Here is a 23235-nt window from a genome sequence, read left to right on the forward strand (position 1 = left end):
AGAGACATAGGCAGCAGGAGAAGCAGGCTCCATGCAGGGAGCCTGACATGTGACTCGATCCCAAGTCTCCAGGATCACACCCTGGACCAAAGGTGGCACTAAACCACTGAGTCACCCGGGGTGCCCTCTACAAATTTATTTTAGAGAGAGACAGCAATCATGCATGAGCACAGGAAGGGACAGGGGGAGAATCCCAAGCAGACTCTGCACTAGCACAGACCTCAATAGGGGCTCAATTTCATGTGCCTGAGATCATGACCTGAGCAGAAACCAAGAGCTAGACATTTACCTAAGCCACCCAGGTGCCCTTAAATGACATCTTTTAAAATACCTTCATAAGGCGTGCCTAGGTGGCTCAGTCAGCTAAACATCCACTTTCAGCTCAGGTCATGATGCCAGGGTCCTGAGACAGAGCACCATAATGGACTCCCTACTCAGTGGGGAGCCTGTTTCTCCCTCTCCCTCAGTTGCTCCCCTTGCTTTTGCACGCACGCGCACGCAGTCTCTCCCCTTCTCTCAAATTAATTTAATCAGATATATCCATAAGCCAAGAATAATCATTAGTATTTTCCTGATATGTATATAATTGCTACAAGAGAAAGTTAGTATACTAAAATCCTGATGGTAGTTATAAGGAAAGGCCAGGATTTGTCTCTGACCAGATTCAAACATTTTTAGGAAGCTCCTAAAAATGAAATATTAAAATAATACCATCTTAATATTTATTTGTAATTAGTCTAAAAAAACCATTTCAGAGCATTCTACCAAACTCAAGAAATGTAACCCTATTCCTTTCTTTTCTCCTTTTCTTTTCTCTCTTCTTCTCACATTCATCCCAGAAGCCTTTTAAAAGTCTTTCCAAAGAACTGTTAGCCTCACTGACAGTTCTCAACACTAATACAATCCTAAAAATTGAGTTTCCAGTTCCATCATCCATGGCCAGGTTTCTAAGAGCACAAAGGAAACATCAAATGCTCAGTCTTTATCCTTATACAGAGCTAGGCAAGCTGAAGTACATAAGTACACAGTAATCTAAATGGTGTGACAACAAAATTAGGCCTAGTTGCAAACCATTGTGCTAGATGATAGAAAAGGAAAAAAAAAAAAACAAAAAACAAAAACAAAAAACAAGAGGAATCCTCCCTATATTCTTGGGATCACATTTCCTTTGGTCAAAAAAAAGAGTTCCCCTTTCTCAGACTTTAGGTGCCTATACTACCACTCTCTATAAATGAGTTTGCATTTCCTAGGATTTTCTATATTCATAAAGTGTACAAAAAGCCCAATTAAGGAATGAGCAGATGATCTGAACAGACACATCATCAAATAAGATACATAAATGGTAAATTAGCACTTGCAAAGATGATCAACATCATTAGCTATTAGAAAAATGATCATGGAAACCACAATGAGATACTACTATATACCCAACAGAATGGCTAAAAACAAAACAAAAAAACCACTAAAGCCAACAATATCTGACAATATCAAAGATACAAAGCAACTGTAACACTCATCCATGATTGGAGGAATGAAAGATGAAGCATTACTAGATACTCTAGAGATGAAAACTAAAGTTTGCACAAAAATCTGTACCTGAAATGTTCACAGTTTTATTCATAATTACCAAAATTGTAAATAACCTAAATGACTAAATAATAAAATTATAAAATAATCTAAATGACTTTCAAATGTTGCATGGATAAACAAACTCCAGTATATCCATATAATGGAAAACTACGCAGTAATCAATCAGGAGTAAATTACTTACATGCTGAAGAAGAATCTGAAAGGTATTACACTGATGATGAAAGAAGTCAGTTTCAAAAGGTTACATGCTTTTATATGATATTCTGGAAAAGTAAAAGAATAGTGATGGAGAACAGATCAGACTACCAGAAGTTACAGGTAGGTAGAAGATTTGATTACAACAGAACCACACATAAATTTTTAGGTGATAGCCTATATCCAGACAGATACTCTATATTGTGTGTGGGACAGTCACACAAATCTTTTTTTTTTAGATTAATTAATTTATTTATTCATGAGAGAGAGGCAGACACACAGGCAGAGGGAGAAGCAGGCTCCCTGTGGAGAGCCTGATGCAGGATGTGATCCTGGAACTCTGGGATCATGCCCTGAGCTGAAGGCAGACAACCACTGAGCCACCCAGGCATCCCAAGTCACACAAATCTATACATGTGCTAACACTCAAAGAAATACATAGCAAAGTATAAGTCAATCTTATTGTATATTCCATTTTTAAAATATTTTAAAATTCTATTTCATTTAATATTTCTATATCTATACTTAATATAGATAGTATTTTATTTTTCTCATCTCTGTCACGTTTTGCTTAAATTCAAATTTAAATAACGTAGTAAAGCAATTAATTTGCTTGCTAAGCTCTAGGCAGTTTAAAATAGTATAAAACTAATCCGTTTCTGGGGCTCCTGGGTGGCAAAGTTGATTAAGCATTTCACTCTTAATTTTGGCTCAGGTTGTAATCTCAGGGTCATGAGATGAAGCCCTGTGTCAGGCTTCATGCTCAGTGCAGAGTTTGCTTAAGTTTCTTTCTCCCTCTCATTCTGCCCCCTCCCCACTAGTGCATGCACTCTCTCTTTAAAATAAATAAACCTTTAAAAATAGTAATAAACTATTTCTTTCACATACCTATTAAACCATTAAACGATCATTTTGTGTTTTGAGAGGTAGTTCTCTCAGAATATTTGTTTTTCCCCTAGTGACTGCTTTAAATTCTCTACTTCTACCCATTTCAGATGATGAAAATATATTTAGGAAATATTAAGTAGCTCTAAGAACACACTAGGTAAGGACGTCTGGGTCGCTCAGCAGTTGAGCGTCTGCCTTCGGCTCAGGTCATGATCCTGGAGTCCTGGCATCGAGTCCTGCATTGGGCTCCTCGATGGGGAGCCTGCCTCTCCCTCTGCCTATGTCTCTGCCCCTCTCTCTCTCTCATGAATTAAAAAAAAAAAAGAACACACAAGGTAAAGACCAGAAAGGAACTCATATCTCAGTCAAAAGGCTTTTAAAAATTATTATAAATAATTATAAATAAAAGGTAGACGTCATTTAGAAAAAAATTATTCTCAGTCTTATAAATGGGATAACTTTTATATATTATCGTAAATTTGTTACTTTGACCTTGAATGCCTGTTCTACCTGCTAAAGCCAAAAAGCCATATCATTTATATGATATCAGCCATTAAAACAAAATATATAGTCTAGTCTACTAAGAAATAAACTAAGTACACACTTCACCACCACTTTAGACTTTTCCAACAGCAGGCTCAATCTGATCTGAGGTAGGGAAAGCCATACTACAATGTAAGCCTCAGAGATTTGAAAACCCAAGACATATTCAACTCATAAACATTTCCTCGCATACTGGACGTAAGGCTTCTCTGGCTTTCTTTGTAGCATCCAAAGCCTTTCATTAAGAGTAAAATCATTACTCTGTATATTATGATCTCTATTTAAATACTAAATATTCTTCTATCAAAAGAAATTATTTCAGAGGCAACTGGGTGGCTGAGTCAGTTAAGCAGCTGCCTTTGGCATAGGTCATGATCCCGGAGTCCTCTGCGGATGGAGTCCCCACTTGCCCTTAGCAGGGAGCCTGCTTCTCCCTCTCTCTCTGCCCCCCGCCCCCCACCTGTGCTCTCCCTCTCTCTAATAAATAAATGAAATCTATTAAAAAAGAAAATACTTCAAACTATTTAAGTCACAGTTTTCTAAGGGCAACCTGAGTGGCTCAGTTGGTTAAGAATCTACTTTCAGCCTGGGTTGTAATCCTGGAGTCCTAGGATCAAGCCCCACACTGGGCTCCCTGCTCGGTGAGTGCCTGCTTCTCCCTCTCCCTCTGCCTACTTGTTCGCTCTCTAGCTCTCTCTCTCTGTTTCAAATAAATAAATAAAAATCTTTTTAAAAATAAAGTCACAGTTTTCTAAACAATATTCTAATCTATAAACTTCTATCTCCACTGCTAACAGCCAAGTCTATACCACCATCCTATCATGCTTAGATTTCTGCAAGCATCTCCCAAGTGGACTCTTTGCTTTCATTTTGTACATTAGCCAGATGAATTTCTTTTTTCCAGAGCAATCTTTTAAAAATGCACATTAGAAATGTCCAAAATAGGGGCGCCTGGGTGGCTCAATTAAGCATCTGACTTGATTTGGGCTCAGACCACGATCTTAGGGTTGTGAAATCAAACCCCGCCCTGGGCTTTGCACTGGTATGAAGGAGGCTTAGGATGTTCTCTCCCTCTCCCTCTCTCCCTACCACTACCCTGCTCATGCTCGCTCTCTCTCAAAAAAAGAAAAGAAAAGGAAAAGAAAAAAGAAATGTCAGACAGAAAGTAGATTAGTAGGTGGGGAGGGGTGGTGTTAGGAGGAAATAGGGAGTAAGTGCTAAAGGCTAAGAGGTTCTTTCTGGGATATGAAAATTTTATTTTCATCAATTCTAAATTGATTCTGGTGATGGTCACACATATCTGTTAATATACTAAAAGTCACTAAGTTGTATAGTTTAAATAGGTGACTTACATGGTCTGTGAGTTATATCTCAATAAATTTGTTATAAAAATGTAAATCAGAGCATTAATTTTCCTGATAATTAAATTGATATTAAAAATCACGATATTCTACTTTCCTAGCCTATGCTCTTTGTTGTCTGAAATATTTTCAACTCCACTTTAATTACTTTATCAACCATATATGAAGCTTCCTTATTCTCTTCATTTTTTAATAAAATTTCAAATATTAAAGGTAATAAAAATTCTGATTCTGAATTTAACAGATGACATTTAAGGTGTAATAAGCAAGACATGTAAATAGTTTCTTTCTTCCTTCTACCTTCAATTTGCTTGCCTAGTAACTTCAATAAGTGACCTCTGTTGTCACCTTAAAAGATATGTGAAAAAGCACTTGTCAGATTTCATTATACTCTCCAAATACTTTAATCTCTTAATTAAATCCCATCGAAATCCCTTTCTAGAAATCTGTACTTCTTGCTTTGTTATCTTTTAACAAGAAAAACAAAAAGAGCAAATGATAGAAATTCATCCATTACAAAAATAAACACCCCACATAAAAAAAAAATTAAGAATCAAAACACTAGGGACCCCTGGGTGGCTCAGTGGTTTGGTGCCTGCCTTTGGCCCAGGGCGCAATCCTGGAGCCCCGGGATCAAGTCCCACATCGGGCTAACGGCATGGAGCCTGCTTCTCCCTCCTCCTGTGTCTCTGCCTCTCTCTCTCTCTCTCTCTCATAAATACATTAATAATAATAAAAAAAAGAATCAAAACACTAAAATGCTGGTGTTAACTGACAGATAATGGGGAAAAAAAAACTGAACAGGGGCAAAAAGATTTCCTTAAAGATTTCTTAAAGGAAGAAAACTAGGAAATGGGGGTATATGTGGTTTCTTCTTTAAAAAAAAAAAAAAACTCTAGGGTGCCTGGGTGGCTCAGTCGGTTGGGCATCTGCCTTAAGCTTGGGTCATGATCCCAGGGTCCTGGTTTCGAGCCCCTCATCAGGCTCCCTACTGAACAAGGAGCCTCTGCCTCTGCCTGCTGCTCCCCCTGCTTGTGCTCTCTGACAAATGAATGAAATCTTTAAAAAAATTAAAAACTAAAAATAAAAAACTCAACTCTATCATTTAAAAGAAACACAAAATTCCATCCTAAAAGTTATATGGAATTGACACCTCACCAAAGAAGATATACGGATGGCAAATAAGCATATAGAAAGGGATAAGCATTCCAGGGATGCCTGAGTGGTTCAGTGGTTGAGCATCTGCCTCTGGCTCAGGGCATGATCCCGGGATCTAGTCCCACATCAGACTCTCTGCATGGAGCCTGCTTCTCCTCCCTCTTCCTATGTCTCTGCCTCTCTCTGTGTCTCTCTCATGAATAAATAAAAATCTGAAAGAAAGAAAGAAAGAAAGAAAGAAAGAAAGAAAGAAAGAAAGAAAGAAAGAAAGAAAAGAAAAGAAAAGAAAAGAAAAGAAAAGAAAAGAAAAGAAAAGAAAAGAAAAGAAAAGAAAAGAAAAGAAAAGAAACGAAACGAAACGAAACGAAACGAAACTCCATGTCCTCAAGGAAATGTAAATCTAAATACTGAGATACCAATACCTAACAATTACAAGGACCAAAATGTGGAACACTGACAATATCAAATGCTGGGGAGGATATGGACCTATAGGAACCCTCATTCATTATTTATAGAAATTTATAAAGGTGAATGTAAGAACATGGAGGAGAGTCAGTAATGTATCCTCCAGACTGAGAAGACCCTTCAATACCAAAAAATGAAGCAAGTCACTACATACTGCTTACACAGCATTTTATTCAGAGTAACTTACATGACAGGGAGGATCAGGGGACAAACAATCCAGGCAGTAAGCAGGTATTCTTTACCACTATTTTCTGTTCCTATCTTCCCCCTCTATTTGGACCTTAATTCTCACCTTTTATGGAGCAAGGGGCATGGTGGCAAGGTCATAGAGTAGTTACCTAAAGTGACACCCTCTGTGTGCCAGAAGATCCCTACTAGTTAGCTAAAGTGGTGCTACAGTATGCCAGAGAGGCTCTCTACTAGTTAAAGGCACTAAAAAGAAATGAGCTATCAGTTCATGAGAAAACTTGGAGAAACCTTAAAAGCATGTTACTATGTGAAAGAAGCCAATCTGAAATGGCTACACGCTGTTGATTCCCACTATATGACATTCTAGAAGAGGCAAAACTGTAGGGACAATGGAAAGATCATAGGTTGACAAAGGCTGGGACAGGAGAAAGAATAAACAGGCAAAGCATAGAGGATTTTTAGGATGTAAAAATACTCTGTTATACCATAATAATGAACACATGTCATTATACATTTGTCCAAATCTATAAAATGTACAACACCAAGAGTGAACCATAATGTAAACTACGGACTTCGGTCAATTATGATGTATCAATAGGTTTGTCAACAGTAATAAATCTACCACTTTTGTGGGGGAAATTGATAATGGAGAAGGCCATGCCCATGTAGAGCAGAGGGTATATGGAAAAATCTCTGTACCTTCTCTTCAATTTTGCTGTGACTCTAAAATGGCACCTAGAAAAAAAAATCTTTAAAAATTCATCTGAAATCTCAAGGGACCCCAAATAGCCAAAAACATCTTGAGAAAGAAGAACAAAGTTGGGAGACTCCTACTTTCTGATTTCAAAACATAATGCAAAGCAACAGCAAGAAAAACACTGGACCTGGCATAAAGACAGATATATAATCCAATGGAATAAAATAAAAGCCTAGGAATAAACCACATATATGGTCAACTGATTTTCAGCAAGAGTGCCAAGTCCATTCAACATGAAAAGGACTTCTTTTCAACAAACACTGCTGGAGGGACCCCTGGGTGGCTCGGGGGGTCAATAGATGTTCAATATCATTAGTCACTGGGGAAAGGAAAATCAAAACAACGAGATACCACTTCACATCTATTAGAATGGCTATTGTCAAAAGTGAAAATGCATTTTTTAAGCTTCTAAGACTTTTAAGCTAGAACTCAATTAACCTATTGGCAAGACAACAACACATCACACAAATAATGTTTATCATATGTAGTTCTAAAGCTATTAAATATTAGTTTCTGTAACAGCTTAAAAGAATCACTTGAACAGAGTTCAAGGTCACAAAAAAAACTATCTTTAGTGTCCTGTAACACAAATTTATTAGACTTAAATAACATAACTACAGATTATCACTTTATAAAGTTTAAAGTTCAAAAGAATATTGTATAGAACAAGAAAAAAATGTATCAGTAAAAATATTTTTAAAACCATTAGGGGGATGCCTGGGTGTTCAGCAGTTGGGTGTCTGCCTTCAGCCCAGAGCATGATCCTGGAGTCCCAGGATCAAGTCCCACATCTAGCTTCCTGCATGGAGTCTGTTTCTCCCTCTGCCTGTGTCTCTGCCTCTCTCTCTCTCTCTCTCGGTCTCTCATGAATAAATAAATAAAATCTTAAAAAAAAAAAACAGTAGGGATATAGGGGTACGTGGGTGTCTCAGTGGTTGAGCATCTGCCTTCATTATTTATAGAAATTTATAAAGGTGAATGTTAGGTCATGATCCAGGAGTCCTAGGATCGGGTCATGATCCAGGAGTCCTAGGATCGAGTTCCACATCAGGCTCCCCGCAGGGAGCCTGCTTTTCCTTCTGCCTATGTCTCTGCTTCGCTGTGTGTGTCTCTCATGAATAAGTAATAAAATCTTTAAAAAAAGAAACAGTAGGGATATAAAATATTTTTATAAACATGATCAACAACTTAATGCCCATACCTGAACACTGAACAACTGCATATTATACATTCTTTCCCAATACACATAAAAATTATAGAAATTGGCCATATAAAATGGAATGAAAGGACAGCTATATTTTACAATTAAAGTCAAGAGACAGTGAAAATGGGAAATTATAGATGAAAAAGATCAGCCAAATGTTGATAAATGGTGAAGCTAGGCAATGGGTACATGGGGGTTTTGTGTATGTACAACAGAATTCATAATTTTGTATATGTTTGAAATACTTCCTAATAAAAAGTATTTAAAACTTGACTATAGAGGTTCTGGTTCAGGTTAAGATGAAGTCAGCATACTTCTGGTCTCACACTGAATGCAACTAAAAGCCCTGGATGGAAAAAGACTCTGAAAAGTAATATGTTAGCAGGCAAAATGCAAAATGAAAGACATCTCAAGGTAGCACTAGAATAGCAGAGAGTTTCCCAATTTTTCCCCTGGTCCCTCCATACCAAAATTCAAAGTTTGTTTGACACCAGATGTGTGTACTGGATGCAAACAGATCTCCAACACCCATTTATTTCTGATTGATGAGTGGGAAAAAGGCTGCTATGAGTAAAAGAGAGTGGGAGAAATTCCCTGGATGTGTGTGTCTTTGCTCATTTTCTCCCACCCCAGAAAAAACAGACACCTATAGTAGTGCAGAATAACTTGCAGCTAGGAAGACATCTAAAAATCAGAAAAAAGAGAAAAATTCTGACAGAGGAACTCTTCTCCAAGAGCATTGAGGGATCTCATTTGCTCATTTTTCTATCCTCTGGTCTCTGGATCCAGGAGGCTGATATAAGCCAAATTATGTGATAGAGTAGGCAGAGAAATTTTCAGGACTGAGTCAAAAGAAGAAGGATCATGTGGAGAAAAGAAATGTTGGGAATATCACATAGAAGGAAAGTTCAATAAAATGAAACCATAAGGTTCAGTATGATATCCTAAGCTCATATCCAGGGTACACAGGTATGGTACACACAGCAAAACAAAGGATATGTGAACTAAAATATGGGGTATATAGATCACTACCACTGGCTACTGTGTGGTACACACAATGGAAAAATCTGGATAGTAATGCAAAGTTATGAAAACCAAACTGATATTGGAACTACAACCCATTAAAGGTGGGTCAGAATTTATAGCCTAACTCTAACTAGGCCAACTGCCTGCTAAGGCAAAAAAAAAAAAAAAAAAATAGGAAAGAAAGGGCCGAACATTCTTCATAGGATTTAAATAAAATCTGTAGTGTCAAAGCATGATATTCTAGGAGAATTCTCTGCCTGCACACCTGCTCTAAAAGACTACAAAAAGTTCTTCAGATGGGAGAAAACAAATACTGGAAGGAAATCTGGAAATTCAGGAATGACAGAAGAGCAACAGAAACTGGCTTTTGTCATTTCTGAGAAGTTTACTGTAATTTCTATCTTTGTTCCTTTGTAGATAATATATGTCATTTTTCCTGAGTGCTTGTTACTTGGTGTGTGTTAGCCTGGTTATGGGTTCTCTGTTGTCCTGGGACAGCTACAATTTTCAGGAGAGACCTCTGGGTCTTGGGCATGGGGATTTCTTGGTGGCCCTATCTATTGTCAGATATAAACTTCTGATAATCTGGGCTCCAACAGTTTTCTGCCCCTCCCCAGGGGTGAGGGTTTATTTTTGTTTTTCTCCCCACTAGATACAAATGATTTTCACCTAAGGTAACAGGGTTTACTATCCTTCCCCAGGGCCTTAAGACTTTTGTCCTTTAGATCTGAAAGGAGGGATCCCTGGGTGGCGCAGCGGTTTAGTGCCTGCCTTTGGCCCAGGGCGCGATCCTGGAGACCCGGGATCGAATCCCATGTCGGGCTCCGACGGTGCATGGAGCCTGCTTCTGTCTCTGCCTCTCTCTCTCTCTCTGTGTGACTATCATAAATAAATAAAAATTTAAAAAAAATAAAATATTTAGATCTGAAAGGAGCTTTTTGCTTTTCTCACTGTGGTGGATGCTTCCCTACTATAGGCTGAATCTTTGGGAAGCACTTTCGGTTTTCTGCTCTTTCCCCAATGTTATAGGAAAGCTTCTGGTTGAGATCTATTGAGAAAAGCCTGCAAGTGGGTGTGAACTCTCCTGTGTCTATGGTTTCTATAGATTCCACACTCTAGCACTATCTCAAACTTGGTCATTAGCAATGTATGAAAAATTCAAGCTGAATTTAGATAAATACCCCAGAGAAATGAAAACAGGTTCACACACAAAAAAACTATGAATTAATGTTCTTAACAGCTCTATTCATAAATAAATGAGCACATAAAAAGGTATTCAACATCATTAGCCATTAGCAATGCAAATTAAGACCACAATGAGATACCATTATATACTTATTTGGCTAAAAGAAAAATTACTGGGATCCCTGGGTGGCTCAGCGGGTTTAGCGCCTGCCTTTGGCCCAGGGCCCAATCCTGGAGTCCTGGGATCTGGAGTCCTGGGATAGAGTCCCACGTCGGGCTCCCGGCATGGAGCCTGCTTCTCCCTCCTCCTGTGTCTCTGCCCCCCTCCCCCCACCCCGTCTATCATAAATAAATAAATCTTAAAAAAAAATTACTGACAATACTACGTGCAGCAAGAATGCAAAACAAATGAGACTCTCTATACATTGCTGGTAGGAATGCAAAATGGTAAACACTCTGGAAAACAGTTTGACATTTTTTTCATAAAGTTTAACATATATTTACCATATGACCCAACAATTCTACTCCTAGGTATTTACCATAGAGAAATAAAAACTTGTGCTCACATAAAACCTGTATTTGAATGTGTACATTTTTTTAAATTGCCAAGATCTAGAAACAAATCCAGTATCTTTCATCAGTTGAATAAACAAACTGTGACATAAGCCTACAATGGAATATAACCATAATTAAAATGGAACGAACTCTTGGTACATGCAACAACTTGGATCAATCTCAAAGGCATTATACTGGAAGAAGCCAGTCTCAAAGATTACATACTTCATGATTCCATGTATATACATTTATAAAAAAGAAAAAACTACTAATAGAGAACTTTTAGTAAGTTTCTAAGAAACAGAGGTAGAGAAGGGTCTGACTAAAATAGGACAGCATGAGAGGGTTGAGAACTTTCCTGTATCCTATTGCAGTGGCAGTTAAATGAATCTATATTATTAAAATTTATATATTAAATTTCAAAGAACTGTACACCGAGAGAAAAAAACACTTGACTATATGATAATTTTAAAGCACTTTTAAAGATTTTATTTCTTTATTTGAGAGAGAGAGAGAGTAGGGGCAGAGGAAGAGGGACAAGTAGATTCTTTGCTGAGCGCAGAGCCTGAGGCAGGGCTCCATCCCAAGACCCTGAGATCACAACCTGACTCTAAACCATGAGTTGGATGCCCAACAGACTATGCCACCCAGTTGCCTCTTAAACCAGCTTTAAAAACTTTATGATTCTATTTGCATGACATTTTTAAAAAGGCAAAACCCTAACAACAGGAAACAGATCAGTGGCTGCCAGGGATGGAAATGAGGGGAAAGGCTAATACAGAGGAGCATAAGGCAATTTCTAGGGGTGAAAGGAACTGACCTATATCTTGATTATTGTGCACATATGACTGCATTTATTGAAACTTCGAGTATACAGAAAAGGGTAAACTTTATTGTAAGTAAACTATACTTCAATAAATTTCAATATAATTGCTTTTATAAAATACTTGTGGAACACACTTTTTAAAAGTGGTCTTAATTTGCATTTTACCATTTGGTGGAGCACCTGGGTGGCTCAGTTGATTAAGTGACCAATTCTTGATTTTGGCTCAGGTCATCATCTTAAGGTCCTGAGACCAAGACCTGCCTGAGGCTCCATGCTCAGCAGGGAGTCTGCTTGAGATTCTCTTCCTCTCCCTCTGCCCCTCCCCCTGCTTGCCCACACACTGTCTTAAAAAAATACTTAGGGCAGGGAGCCTGGGTGGCTCAGTTGGTTAAGCATCTGCCTTCAGCCAGGTCATGATCCCAGGGTCCTGGGACTAAGTCTCACATGGAGTTCCCTGCTCAGAGGGAGTCTGTTCCCCCACCACTTGTGCTCTCTCTCCCACTCCTTCATTCAAATAAATAAAATCTTTTTTAAAAAATTAAATTAAAATACAAAGAAAAAAAGCAAAAGTATAAAGTACCTAGGAATAAGTCTAATAAAAGACTTCATTGAAAGACCTCCTTAAAGAAGACCTAAATAAATGTAATACCATTTAATAAACTGAAAAACAAAATTTTGTAAAGATGGCAATTTTCCCCAAACTAAACTATACTAGCAATACAATCCCAATGGATTTTAGTGGACCTTGACAAAATGACCCTAAAATGAATATAGAAGTACAAAGGACCAAGAAAAGCTAAGACATGCTTGGGGTGGGGGGGGGGGGGGGGAACACAAGGTAGGTTGGTAATGCTCTAATATTAAAACTCACTACAAATCTTAGTATCTAAGACAATGTGATATTGCCACAGAGGTACAAATAGAACAACAGAAAAAAATTTAAAACCCTAAGACATAGCCACATAAATAGATACTGACAGAGATGGGATATCAAATTAGTAGGACAAGGAAGATTTCCCAATAAATGAGGCTGGAACATTGACCCAGGGCCAGGGCATAGGAAAAGAACTCAATGGATTCACAATACATAAATATCAGTTCTAAGTGGATTAAACAGTATAAAAGGAAAAATGTAAAGTTTCTAGCTAATGCTGTAAGAGAATATCTCAATGATATTACAGTAGGAAAAATACCAAAAAAAAAAAAAAAAGACTGATAAAATATATTAAAAGCAACCATAAAAACAACATACAGGCATCATAAAAGATACTATAAAGAAAGGAAATGCAAGCTCATGCAGCCACTCTGGAAAACAGTATGGAGGTTCCTCAAAAAGTTGAAAATAGGGCAGCCCGGGTGGCTCAGCGGTTTAGGGCTGCCTTCAGCCCAGGGCCTGATCCTGGAGTCCCAGGATCGAGTCCCATGTCGGGCTCCCTGCATGGAGCCTGTTTCTCCCTCTGCCTGTGTCTCTGCCTCTCTCTGTGTGTGTCTCTCACAAATAAATAAATAAAATCTTAAAAAAAAAAAAAAAGTTGAAAATAGAGCTATCCTACAATCCAGCAATTGCACTACTAGGAATTTACCCCAAAGATACAAATGTAATGATCTGAAGGGGCACCTGCACCCTAATGTTTATAGCAGCAATGTCCACAATAGCCAAACTATGGAAGAGCGCAGATGTCCATCAAAAGATGAATGGATAAAGTGGAGGTGGTATATACATACAATGAAATACTACTCAGCCAACAAAAAAATGAAATCTTGCCTTCTGCAAGGACATGGATGGAACCAGAGGGTATTATACTAAGTGAAATAAGTCAATCAGAGAATATGATTTCACTCATATGTGGAATTTAAGAAACAGAAGATCATAGGGAAGGAAGGGAAAAATAAAAAATGAAATCAGAGAGGGAGACAAACCATAAGAGACTTTTAATCATAGGAAATAAACTGAGAGTTGCTGGAGGTGAGGCAGGTAGGGGGATGGGGTAACAGAATGATGGACATTAAGAAGGGCACGTGATGCAATGAGCACTGGGTATTATATAAGACTGATGAATCACAGCCAAAAAAAATTTAATAAAATTTAAAAACAATATTAAAAACATCAAAAAAAATATTAAAAACATCAAAAAACACTACAAAGTCCAAAGAGGGACAAAACAGTTGCTACCCATATAACCATCAAAGGACTAACAACCAAATTTTATTAATAGTTCCTAAAAAAGAAAAAGAAAAATTGAGGGGCACCTGGGTGACTCAATAGGAAGAGCATGTGACTCTTGATCCAGAGGATCATTAGTACGAGCCCCACAATAAATATAGAGATTACTAAAAAATAAACTTAGAAGAAGAATGAAGATAGATAGGGAATCACAAAATTAATTTTAGGAAACTTTACATCCCTCCAAAAATGCTTTACAAGTAACAAATGATAAGTCTCACAAATATAATGTTGAGTGAAGAAGCAAATCATGAAGAATATATATATAGTTAGGTTTCATCTACATATGGCCCCAAAACACGAAAACAAGTAAGATGTTTAGTGATACATATAACCATGATTATCACCAAAATCATGGGTGGTAATTTGTCTCCTGAAGAGAAGAGGGCTGTGATTAGGAAAAGGCACATGGGGGCCTTCTCAAGTGATGGGAATGTTCTTTTTTGGCTTGGGTGATGTTTACCAACATGGGTCACTTTTATAATTATTCTTTCAAGTACACATATATGTTTCATGTAGTCCTCATATGTGCTATAACTATATATAATAAAACAATATATAAAATTTTAATGACAACCATTCAAAAAGCGATTAGGGGGATCCCTGGGTGGCGCAGCGGTTTAGCGCCTGCCTTTGGCCTAGGGTGCGATCCTGGAGACCCGGGATCGAGTCCCACATCGGGCTCCCGGTGCATGGAGCCTGCTTCTCCCTCTGCCTGTGTCTCTGCCTCTCTCTCTCTCTCTGTGACTATCATAAATTAAAAAAAAAAAAAAAAAAAATTAAAAAAAAAAAAAGCGATTAGGTTGAGTTAATCTAATCATACAAGGGATGCCTGGGTGGCTCAGTGGTTGAGTGCCTGCCTTTGGCCCAGGGCATGATCCTGGAGTTCCAGGATCGAGTCCCACATCGGGCTCCCTGCATGGAGCCTGCTTCTCTCTGTGTGTCTCTCATGAATAAATAAATAAAATCTTAAAAAAAAAATCTAATCACACAACAGCATAAACCTAAATGGTCTATTGAAACCATGTTCCCATTTGCAATTTGCTAATAAGCTAATTCATTCATTGCTAAATCTGTTTGCTTTGTCCATAAAGGTTTAACAGGGGATTGTATTATAAAAGTACCAGTTGACTAAGCATAACTCTACAAAAGGCTGAGACTGACTGCAAGAAGAGCAAATTTTTTTAAGATTTTATTTATTTATTCATGAGACACACAGAGAGAAAGGCAGAGACATAGCCAGAGGGAGAAGCAGGCTCCCCACGGGAGTGGGGGACTCGATCCCAGGACCCCCAGATCATGACCTGAGCCAAAGGTAGACACTCAGCCACTGAGCCACCCAGGTGCCTCAGAGCAAATTTTTTTTAAAATAAGAATATAAAACTTTGATCAACAATAGCGTATTACAAGCACCACAGAACACAGTTAGGATACTTTACAGGCTTCCTTACTAAATTAAAGCTCCAAATCCTAAGTAATACAGAAATGATATGTGAAGACAGAACAAAGTAATCAATATTTAATAACCATGTCACCTTGCATTTGCAAAGAACTCTGTATTTTATAAGTGCTCCAATGAATACTCTCTCATATGCACTATATTTAATTTTCAGATATGGGAAATGGGGTACCAGGATTAAAATGGAACAATAATTCCATGTCAGAACTCATCTGTGGATCCATGACATGTTATTCAGAGTCCCATTCAACAGCAAAGGATTGATCAGTATTATGGACCAATGTGTAAGAATAATATATATTTCTGCAAAAGGAAGTCTCTTTCTACATAAATAACAATTTCAATGGATTTTTTTTTCATCTTCACAGCAACTGACATCTTTATAGATAGTCCTTTTTAACAATCTATCTGTAGTTTTGGTCTCTCTAGAAATGAACCTGCTAGACTGACAGCAGTATCAGATATTTCAATGGATATTATCCTGCCTTTTTTACCTTTACTCCACTTCTATTTCCCCAGGTACTTCTTTATTTTCTTTTTTTTTTTAAGATTTTCCCTTGCTTAATCGAAGATGTTATTTTCAACTTTAAGACTTAATTAAAGTAAAATTAGATCATAAAGCTTAACTGAACATGTAGATAAGTTTGTATTGTTGTTGTGTATTTTGTTTTGTTCTCTTTTGTTTTTATGAGCTGAGGACCAGAAAGTTGTGTCAAGGTAATCTAGTTAATTCATTAATTCTAAATACTAGAACTTACTAACTGGACCTCTTACTGACCATTAATTTTGAAGCCAGTCAAATTTGTATTTGATTCCTGACTTGGCAACTTTGTGCTACCATAAAACAGGGATAATAACACTCACTGCAAATGACTATGAGGAGGATTAAACAAGAAAATGCTTATATAAAGTTCAGCACAGTGTCTAACACACAGTAAATTATGAATAAATATTTCTTTGGAAGGTAATAACAGGATGCTGCTGATAGTGGTAATTCAAATAAAAATTGTATTATGTAACATAAATTTCACTAAGACATATAAATACTTCACACCTAAATATCTTCCTTTCAATGCAAACCCTTAATTAAAATGCAAAGTAAAACTCTAGCCATAAGCCTTGCTATTCTAATCACGGAAATGAACAGAAAAAACATGTATTAGAGAAATAGGAATCTTTGTACACTGTTGATGGGAATGTAAAATGGTGCAACTGCTATGGAAAACAGTATGGTAGTTCCTCAAAAAATTAAACATAGAATTAACATATGATCCAGCAACTCTACTTTGGGGAATATATCCAAAAGAATTGAAAGCAGAGACTTTGAACACATATTTGTACACCCATACTAATAGCATTATTCACAATAACCAAAAAGTGGAAGCAATCCAAGTGTCCTTCAACAAAATATGGCTTATACCTACAATGGAATATTATTCAGCCATAAAAAGGTAGGAAATTCTGACAAACAATACAACACGGATGAATCTTGAGGACATTATGCTAAATAAGAAAAGTCAGTTTCAACAAAATAAACACTGTTGACTCCACTTACAGGAGGTACCTAGAGTAGTCAAAATCACAGAGGCTGGGGGGAAGTGATAATACAGAGTACTACTTAATATGTATTTAATATATGTTTGCAAGTTCTGGAGATGGATGTTGGTGATGCTATCATAAGAATCTGAATGTACTTAATATTACTGACTTATACACTTAAAAATGATTAAGATGGTTAATTTTATATTGTATGTATTTTACCACAATAAAAGCAATTTTTTAAATAAAGGAAGGAGGGACGCCTGGGTGGCTCAGCAATTGAGCGTCTGCCTTTGGCTCAGGGCATGATCCTGGAGTCCTGGGATTGAGTCCCACATCAGGCTCCCTGCATGGAGTGTGCTTCTCCCTCTGCCTGTGTCTCTGTCTCTCTCATGAATAAATAAGTTAAATATTAAAAAAAAAAAAAAAAGGAAGGAAATTCTGGGGCATCTGGGTGGATCAGTTGGTTAAATGTCTGCTTTTGGCTCAGGTTATGATCCCAGGGCCGTGGGATTAAGCTCCATATTGTGCTCTCTGCTCAGCAGGTAGCCTACTTCTCCCTTTCCCTCTGCTCCTAGCCCCACCCTGCTTGTGCTCTGTCTCTCAAATAAATAAAATCTTTAAAAAAAAAAAAAAAGGAAAGAAATTCTGATACATCCTACAAAATGGATAAATCTTTTTTTTAAGATTTTATTTATTTTTTCATGAGAGACACAGAGAGAGAGGCAGAGATATAGGAAGAAGGAAGTGAAGCAGGCTCCATGCAAAGACCCCAATGCAGAACTCCATCTGGGGACTCCAGGATCACACCCTGAGCCAAAGGCAGATGCTCAACTCCTGAGCCACCCAGGCATCCCCCAAATGGATGAATCTTAAAGACATTAAGTGAAATAAGCCAGTCACAAAAAAACAAATACAAGATTCCATTTATATGAAAAACCTACAGTAGTGAAATTCATAAAAATGGAAAATAGATTCATGATGTCAGTGGGGAGGAATAAAAGGAGAATATCATCTCATGGGTATAGTTTTCTGTTTAGAAAGAAGAAAAGGGTTTGGAAATGAATGGTGGTGACTGCTGTACAACAATGCAGATATACTTAATGCTTCCCAACAGTATACCTAAAAATGATTAAAATGGTACATTTTTTTAAACTGTGGTAAAATACACATAAAACTTAGCATCTTATCTACTTTTTAGTATACAATCCCATTACATTAAGTATATCCACCATATTCTGCAATCACAGCACAACCCTCATTTTCAAAGAACAGGACAACTATATTGCAGCATTTCTCAAATTCTAGATTTATCTAGTTGATTCCTCACAGTATGGCTTAAATGTTTCTCCAGTCCCTTCATTTCTTATAAATTCCAGTTATATCTAAAAGTGTGATTAGAAGGACACCTGGGTGGTTCAGTCAGTTAAGTATCTGATTCCTGGTTTCAGCTCAGGTCACGATCTCAGAGTCATGAAGTTGAGCCCCGTGTTGGGCTCTATACACAGTGGGGAGTCACTAGAAATTCTCTCTCCCTCTGCCCCTCCCTGTGCTTGCTCACTTGCTCACTCTCTCAAAAATTGGTAAATCTTTAAAAAAAAAAAAAAAAAAAAAAAAAAGCATGATCAAAGTCAAATTAAGTACTTTTAACAAGAACTCTTCATAGATTATTTTGTATAACTTTGTGAGTTTTGGCATAAATTTTCTCCCCTAATGTCTAATCTGCCATTAATCCCACAAGCATATTTTTCATCTCAGACATCACAGTTTCCATCTCATCAAAGTCCCATTTTGGTCTTTTTCTTTATAATTAATAAAATATATTTATTTTTAAAAATTTTATTTGAGAGTCAGAGCACAAACTGGGGGAGAGAGAAAAGGAGAAGCCCCAACTGGTCAGGCAGCCTTCATGCCTGTGCTTGGTCCATAGTTCACAGGTCTAGGCAGGGCTCATGGGGCCATATTCCTCCCCCTGCCTATGCCTGCTTTGTACCGCCTTTGCTTGGGCCACAAAGTCTCTGCATTGCCTTCCTTTTTGCCTTTACCTCTTTTCTTCCCCCATCCCAGCACATGTGGAGTCTTGGCCCCCAGGCTGTGAGCTCCTCGGTGGCAGGCTCTCAATAAATGTGAAGTGCTGCTGCCCAACCCCCCCCCCAAAAAAAAACCAACACTTAACCAAATGAGCCACCTGGGTTCTCCAATAAAATTTATTTTTTTAGAGCAGTTTTAGGTTCACAGCAAAATTGAGTGGAAGGTACAAGAGTTGCCATATACCCCCTATCCCTGCACATTCACAACCTTCTCCACTACATTTTGGTCGTTTTCTTATCTTCTATGTTTCTACTTAACATAGTCAGTCTTTCTGGGGGTGCCTGGGTGGCTCAGTTGGTTAAGTGTCCAACTCTTGATTTCAGCTCAGGTTATGATCTAAGGGTTCTGAGATCCAGGCCCACATCACACCCTGTGCTGACCATGGAGCCTGCTTGAGATTCTTTCCCTCTCCCTCTGTCCCTCCCCCCACCCCCTGTTCATATGTTCTTTCTCTCTAAATAAACAAATAAAATTCAATATTCTAGTTTCTTAAGCATATGAAATACAATGATAAAAACTGTTTTAATATACCTTTTATTAATTCTATCAACGGTCATTTGTTTTGGTTTTGACTGATTTTTTTTTCTTGTCATCATGTGTCATGTCTTCCTGTTCCTGTGCATGCCTAGTTCTGCTTGCCAGACAGTGAATTCGACCTTGTTGGATGTTGGATATTTTTGTATTCCTACATCTATTCTTGAGCTTAGTTCTGGGATATAATTAAGTTTCTTGGAAACAGTACCACCCTTTCAGGTCTTGCTTTAGGCTGGAGCACCTAATTTTATTCCACTACTAAGACAAGGCCCTTCTGAGTAATCTATACAATCACGTTAAGACATTTTCTCCTCTGGCTCGTAGGAAAAACATTATTTCTGCCTCTGCAAAAACAGTACTGTTCTTTATTCTTTTCAGGTGGTACTCTCCCTAGCTTCAGTAGTTTCCTCACATGGATGCACAGAGCAGTTCTCAGCTGGATACTTGAGGGGGAGACTGCAGATCCAAAGCTCTCCTTCCTTTCAGCTTTCTCATTTCTAATATTCCGCTCTGCAAACTCCAGCTGCCTTGACCTTCCCAGACTGTCTCAATTCAAGGAGATCACTGCACTCTCTGTTGGGATCCCCCCTCCCTGCTCTGTACAGCTGGTAAACTTTCCAGGCAGCAAACCAGAGCTACTACAGAGTGCACCTCATTGGTTTCCCACCTCTCAGGGATCACTTTCCTTTGCTGCACAACTTCCAAAATCTAGGAAACCACTGCTTTGTATCTTTTGTCTGCCTTTTAAACTGTTTCAGGCAGGAGGGTAAATATGGTACTGGTTATTCCTTCTTTACCAGAAATGGATATTAAAACCAATTTTTCTATCCCTTTTATTCTTAAGTCTTCGTGAATTATTTTTTTTGTGAATTATTTTTAAGCAACTCTCAGACATGCTATCATTTCACTGCTACATATTTTAATATGCCTCCAAAAATATGGACTTTTCCTTCCACACAATCAATATCACTCCTAAACAAATTTCACATTAATTCCTTGGTATGTTCTAATACCCAGACTCTATTCCAATTTCTCCAACTTCCTCAAAAAGTTGTTTTAAATATCTGATTGTTCAAAAAAAAGAATCTGATTGTTCAAAATTCTCTTTAATGCTAGCATTTAATGATAAATACTCTGTGAGGAGACGCTAAATGCCTAATATCTGTTACCTTAATCTTCTATAACTCTTGCAATAAGTATCATTATTACTATTTCACTAAGAACACCACAGCTCAATGCTTTTAAGGAATCTGCCTAAGGTTTCAGACAATACATGACAGAGGAAAGTTTCTCTGATGCAAAGCTATGCTCTTAACCATTATGATTTACTGCTATCTCAGGAACTATTAGCATAGAAAATCAGATGTTATCAATGCTGAAGTTAATCAAACTCTCAAACTACTTAATTTAAATGCTATCACACAGATCAAAGACCTGAAATAATGAGCAATGCTGATTTGAAGTGTATTATATATTAAAATCCACTTGAAAAAATAAATAAAATCCACTTGATAATGTTTAAGAAAACTTTCAAATCTAAAAGCAAGTTTAATTTGACAAAGAATATGACTGAAACGAAAACTATCATCTAAAACTAAAGAATGTAGGTTCAAGTGTATAATGTTCTACAATAGCTCTGTCAAAAGAATGTATTGCAATGATAGAAATGTTTTATATCAACTATTCAACACAGTAAGCACTAGCCACATGTGGTTATTAAGCAGCTGAAATGGGTCTACTGAAATTGATAAATTGAGCTTTAATTTGAACCTTAATTAGCATAAATCTAAATTGTAATTAACAATTCATCTGGCTGTCTCTACCACTAGATTGTGAGCTCCTTAACGAATGGAATATTTTTCCTCTCCCCCCACCACCCCGGTGCCTTGGTATATATTAGACAGATAAAATATGGTTATTGTTGTGTGGTAGAATGTGTGGATGGAATTTACTAGGTGTGTCCAAGTAAGTTTTCTAAATGCAAAAAAATAAAAAATAAAAAAATAAAAAGTTTTCTAAATGCATCAGACTGATACAGGTTATAGTGTGTAGACTTTATCTACTGGATTGATTCTATTCTGATTTTTTCTTGAGATTTTATTTATTGATGAGAGACACAGAGAGAGAGAGGCAGAGACACAGGCAGAGGGAGAAGGAGGCTCCCTGTAAGGCCTGATGCGAGACTCAATCCCAGGACCCTGGGATCACAACCTGAGCCAAATCAAAGGCAGACGTTCAACCATTGAGCCACCCACATACCCCATTCTGATTTTTAAAGCAGATGAACTATCTTACTCATATATTCACCAAATATGCTCTGAGCTTGTAGAGACTACAGGCACTCTGTTGCATGTTCAGGATACTATGATGAATAGACTTGTTTCTGGCATCAAGAATCACTCCATCTCATAGAAAATACATACAACTGTTCCACAAAATAAGAGTATTTTCAAAAGGTAAAAATTATTATTATGGGAACCACCAAAAAAAAATAACCACTTGAGGGTAAAGTCTTGCAAACTGAAAAAACAATGCAATCTCATTCAAAGATGAACAGCAGCTCACCAGTTAAAAGATGGCAGGATAATGGTGAGGCATTCCGAACACAACAACAACAACAACAAAAGTATGGCTTGTTAGGGGGATCAAAAAGTAGTTTACTATGACTAGAACATAGGGGAAGGCATAGGAAGGAAAGGTAGAGTCATAAGAGCTAAACTAGGAAGATATACAGATGGTGACTTAGGATGTCTCAACATTACGATGGTGTGAGAGTAATATGCACTCAGTAGAAATTGTACTTCTAATTTTTTAATTTTGACCTTTTCCTAGGCTAATGATACATGGTACAATAGTTTTTCCTAAGCTGGGCAGCAGCAGCAGCAAGCCACGGGTCCCAGATGTGATCAAGAGGATAAACCACCAACACACAACCATTTTGTTTTCTTTCAGTATTAAGTTACCTAAGATATTCAACACTTTATTATAAAGCAGGCTTTGTGTTAGATGATTTTGCCCACTGTAGGCTAAAGTAAGTGTTCTAAGGGACATCTGGGTGGCCCAGTGGTTGAGCGTCTGCCTCCGGCTCAGGGCATGATCCCGGGGTCTTGGGATCAAGTCCTGCATTGGGCTCCCCGCAAGGAGTCTGCTTCTCCCTTTGCCTATGTCTCTGCCTCTCTCTCTCTCTCTGATAAATTTAAAAAAAAATAAATTAAAAAAAAAATAAAATCTAAAGTCTGTGTTCTGAGCATGTTTAGTGTAGGCTAGGCTAAGCTATGACGTTCAATAGGTTAGGTGTATTAAATGCATTTTTCACTTGTGGTATTTTCGACTTAAAATGGCTTTATTGGAACATATCACCATTATTATAAGCCAAGAAAGATCTGTGTTAAAGGTGAATTCTGGGACACCTGAGTGGCTCAGCAGTTGTGCATTGCCTTTGGCTC

The 23235-nt window shown here is 37.6% G+C and overlaps 1 protein-coding gene across 11 annotated transcripts in view; it reads right to left on the reverse strand.

The window, feature by feature from the left end:
- MICU1 (mitochondrial calcium uptake 1) overlaps positions 1–23235 on the reverse strand; it is a 248383-nt gene that overhangs the window by 219404 nt on the left and 5744 nt on the right. For 2 of the 11 annotated variants that reach the window (XM_038534295.1, XM_038534287.1), the window contains exon 2: positions 1772–1853. The exons of the other annotated variants lie outside the window; for them this stretch is intronic. The gene's annotated coding sequence lies outside the window, so the exon portion shown is untranslated. The remainder of the gene's footprint in view (positions 1–1771; positions 1854–23235) is intronic. 11 annotated transcript variants of the gene reach the window in all.

Source organism: Canis lupus, chromosome 4 (genome assembly GCF_011100685.1).
Source record: "Canis lupus familiaris isolate Mischka breed German Shepherd chromosome 4, alternate assembly UU_Cfam_GSD_1.0, whole genome shotgun sequence".
NCBI classification, from domain to species: Eukaryota; Metazoa; Chordata; class Mammalia; order Carnivora; family Canidae; genus Canis; species Canis lupus.